The sequence below is a fragment of the Podarcis muralis genome, chromosome 9 (genome assembly GCF_964188315.1).
Source record: "Podarcis muralis chromosome 9, rPodMur119.hap1.1, whole genome shotgun sequence".
NCBI classification, from domain to species: Eukaryota; Metazoa; Chordata; class Lepidosauria; order Squamata; family Lacertidae; genus Podarcis; species Podarcis muralis.
In genome coordinates, this window is record NC_135663.1 from 60,992,348 (window position 1) to 60,996,809 (window position 4,462).

At 48.0% G+C, this 4,462-nt stretch overlaps 1 protein-coding gene across 2 annotated transcripts in view; it reads right to left on the bottom strand.

Annotated features, from left to right (window-relative positions):
- KLHL5 (kelch like family member 5) overlaps window positions 1-3,707 on the bottom strand; it is a 47,125-nt gene extending 43,418 nt beyond the window's left edge. Inside the window, exon 1 of one of the 2 annotated variants that reach the window (XM_028743102.2) lies at window positions 3,278-3,707. The gene's annotated coding sequence lies outside the window, so the exon portion shown is untranslated. Of the gene's footprint in view, window positions 1-253; window positions 278-3,277 lie in introns of those variants that run through there. The other variant, XM_077934383.1, reaches the window with a different exon arrangement.
- Window positions 3,708-4,462: the final 755 nt, after the last annotated feature.

A 4,462-nucleotide genomic window follows, 5' to 3' on the forward strand; every position in this document is an offset into this window, starting at 1 on the left:
ATCATACAATACATCAACTACTCTGATGCAGACCATATTTACTTGAAGGGAAATCATGAGTGTCAAGGATAATTATTCCAGTTTGAGTAACACAAAGCTTAGAGTGTGACCTTGTGTATGTAGGATGAAACATGAAGCTTCAAGAGAAAAATCTTATGACTAAAGGCGCATGCAGACTTCCTTTTGTGCAATGTTTCTAGGCAAAGTCTGTGCTTTAAAGTGCTATTTCTAAACATTATTTTTTTTTACCTACCTGTTTTCTAGTGAAAACCCGCTCTTCACCGTTGAAAACCTGAATTGCCACTTGTTCTGATTCAATGTTAATAAGTGAGTTTTCCTGGGGAAAGCAGAGGGATGGAAAAAAGTGCGCTTGGCCAAGGAGCTTTAAAGCACAGGCCTGTGCCGATAAAGCACGGGGCATAAGTTAAGTGTGGATGAACCCTAAATCCAGCACTTTCCTGCAGTTTAGATGTAACTCTGGGCTTGACACTAAAACCCTCACAGCATCCTGTCTGGGCTTGTCCACAGCATAACTATATCCGGATGCAAGATCATGTTTAATGGACAAGCTACATATCACTATCTCAATAATATGAAGCCAGAAGTCATTTTAGTTTGGACTCTGGAGATTCCAAACAGAGCCACACAGAACTGGGAAACAAAACAAAAAATGAAATAAAACAAAAACACTTTCAGGATGTAACAGAATTATTGTTTCTAGTAAGAGTTGTGTTTCCTACAGAAAATATTGCTGGTGGAGGAATACTAATGTAATATCCCAACAGCACAACTACTCATGTATATTTGCCATTTCCACACACCCCAAGCAAAGTGCAAAGGGCTCCTGGTTTTAAAAGGGCACAACAGAAAACATTCCTTGCAGAGTTGTTTTCATTATACAGCAAACCTGCAACTTATGTACATTTAATCTGTGCACATTCAGCTATATGCACATGGTAAAAATTAAAAAAGAAGAAAGGGGCCAGGGTTCTGGGGGAAATGATTTTGGTAATCCCACTCACCACTGAATCCAATGGGTTTTGACTATAAGTGATTTTGGCTTCATGTACTATCAGCAGAGGGACGCGGGTGGCACTGTGGGTAAAAGCCTCAGCGCCTAGGACTTGCTGATCGAAAGGTCGGCGGTTCAAATCCCCGCAGCGGGGTGCGCTCCCGTCGCTCGGTCCCAGCGCCTGCCAACCTAGCAGTTCGAAAGCACCCCCGGGTGCAAGTAGATAAATAGGGACCGCTTACCAGTGGGAAGGTAAACGGTGTTCCGTGTGCTGCGCTGGCTCACCAGATGCAGCTTGTCACGCTGGCCACGTGACCCGGAAGTGTCTCCGGACAGCGCTGGCCCCCGGCCTCTTAAGTGAGATGGGTGCACAACCCTAGAGTCGGACACGACTGGCCCGTACGGGCAGGGGTACCTTTACCTTTACTATCAGCAGAATGCAACCCCCACAAACTGTAGGCTTACTGTACATGTTTTCTAAACTAGGAGTGTAAAATGACTTTAACAACGTATATGGATATTCTGCTTTTCTTTAAAGGTAAATGGACCCCTGACCATTAGGTCCAGTCGTGGCCGACTCTGGGGTTGCGGCACTCATCTTGCTTTATTGGCCAAGGGAGCCAGCGTACAGCTTCCGGGTCATGTGGCCAGCATGACTAAGCTGCTTCTGGCAAACCAGAGCAGCGCACGAAAACGCCGTTTACCTTCCCGCTGGAGCGGTACCTATTTATCTACTCGCACTTTGACGTGCTTTCGAACTGCTAGGTTGGCAGCAGCAGGACCGAGCAACAGGAGCTCACCCCATCATGGGGATTCGAACCACCGACCTTCTGATCGGCAAGTCCTATGCTCTGTGGTTTAACCCACAGCGCCACCCGCATCCATCATACAAACCAAATTGCCTGGAAAAGGCAGCTCAAATGCAACGGGACAGATGTCACTCACACACACACTTCTCCCTGCCAGCCAAGCTCTCGCACTGTCTGAATCCGTCTTTCTTAATAGAGCAAAATAAAGCAATGAGGGAAGGAGGCCCATCTAATCTTTGCACAGGTCATGAACCACAGTCCACGGCAATTAATTTTTGATTACTTTTAATGCTGCATTACATTAGCTTCCCCAGATCAGATGACTCATTCACCTGAATGAGAGATGCCCCGGGTTACAAAATATTACACACACTCACAAAGGAATAGAATAAATTGCCAACGGAACATAACTGAGCTTGAATTTGAAAAACATAGCTCCTATCAATGTCATAAATCTTGACTGAGCCATACGGAGCATGGTTCTATGGGGAACAGATGGTGGTACAAGGGCTCCCGTTCTTAGAGAAGTAGGCAACACTTGCTAATACTTCCTAAGTTCATCAAAACCTTAAATTTACCAGTGCAAGGAGAACGGTAAGGATTTGGGGCAAAAGTATCAGCTCCCTTTCTCCTAAAACAGACTGGGAGCGGCAGAGTAAGAGATCCACAAGTTTTTAGTTCAAGACAATTACACCACATGAACGCAACCTTTAGCTCCAAATGTTAATTCAAAACGACTGTCTTTTGATCATTCTCTACTCCCAGTCAGATGAAAGGATTTGGACTCTCTAATGGGATTCTATTAGCTTTTGCTCTGCGGCAATTCTAAAACAAACCCCTGACATCACTGAAAGCGGGCTAGTTTAATAGAATCATAGAGCAGTTAGGGACCCCGAGGGCCATCTAGCCCAACCCCCTACAATGCAAGAATCTCAACTGGAGTACAGAGGGCGGAAACCCAACATCTGCTTAAAAACCTCCAAGGAAGGAGACCTCATTACCTCCAGAGGAAGTCCATTGTCAAGAAACATGCAGTGAAAGGGTACGTGGGAACGCCTCACCCTTGACACCCAGTTTGCAGTTAGGTCGAGGGTGGTCCACAGATGGCAATCCTACACTAACTTTAAGTGGGTCTCTAAGAGCCCTCTGGAGCGACCACGGGGGAAAGGCGCTCTGCACATGTTCAGGCGCTCGCTCCTCCTCTGTGGTGACTTCGCGCCAACTCCGGGGTTCGCCTCCCGCATCCGGGGGAGGGGAGGCGAAACTTCCGGAGCTCGAACCCAACCGCCCCTTGCCTGACGCGCGTCCTTGAGGAGAAACCGCCGCCGCCAACCGCCTCCCCTGAGAATCCTTGCAGGAAGGCACAGGATGCCAGCCGCCCCCTCAGGACGCCACACGCCGGAGCTGAGGGGGACGGCGCCCTGCCGCTGCTTCCCCGCCCGAGCCCGTTCCTCACCTCGCTGCCGTCCCCCAGGGAGGGAAAGGCGGCTCCGGCCCCGTCCCGCTCGGGGAGGAAAAAGGCAAGTTGAGGCGAAGAGGGCGCCCCCTTCCCGGCCCCGACCGCCGGCGGCAACTCCCAGCTTCACAACAAAGCCCCCCCTCCTCCTCGGGAACGTTGGGCCACGCCTCCCAATGGGCGGGGCGATGCCCGCTGTGTGGCGGTTGAGAGAGGAGCGTTGGCCACGCCTCCTAACCAACCGCCAAGTCGCCTCGGTTCCTTCGCCGCCCCGCCCCTTCGCTGCCACATCGAACGTCGCTTCGGCGAGGAAAGCGGGAGTTGAGGAGGCGGCCGTTGGTCTCGCGCCGACCACCGCCCGTCAGCAGGCGCTCGCGACGGCAGAGCGCGGGCGGGCGGGCAAGAAGCGGAGCGTTTACTTCCGCGAGCTCCGAGGAAGAAGAGGCGGCTGAGGCGGGAGATGGGATGGCCCGGAGGGCGGGTTTATGCAGAGCAGGAGCCTGGCCGCTTTCTGTCGCCGCCTGAGGGAAGGAGCCGCTAGGGTTATTTTTTTGTTTTATTTATTAATTAAATTTGTGCGCCACTGAGCGCCTCCCAGCATAAGAATACAAGTACGAAAACACGTCATAAAAACATGGACACAACAAACCAAAACAAACCCACTAATTTTACAGTCATTTTAACCTTTCAAAACTTGACTTCCTCCTCTTTCTGCGGTTCCTTAAATTTATTTTTAATATCTTCTGCTTATCCAAATTAACTTGCTCATTTATTCATCTTCTTTAAATATATACTTATAAAACTGCAGGTTATTACAATCATCCTGCCAACGATCTTATCTGTTTACAATTCCATCTGTAAATATTCAACAAACCATTTCCATTCTTTTTTAAAAAGTTTCTTTTCTTGATTTCTTATTCTTCCGTTATGTTTCACCATTTCTGCATATTCCATCAGTTTTTGTATCCATTCTTCCTTTGCTGGGACTTCTTTCCATTTTTGAGCAAGTAACATTTTTGTTGCTGTAGCTGCATACATGAATAAGCTACAGTATACAGTTTCAGTAGTTCTGACCCTATAATTCCCAAAAGGTCATATAACATTAATCAGCCAAAGTTTATTATTTATTTATTTATTTATTTATTACATTATTACAGTTGTTGTTGTTGTTGTTGTTGTTGTTGT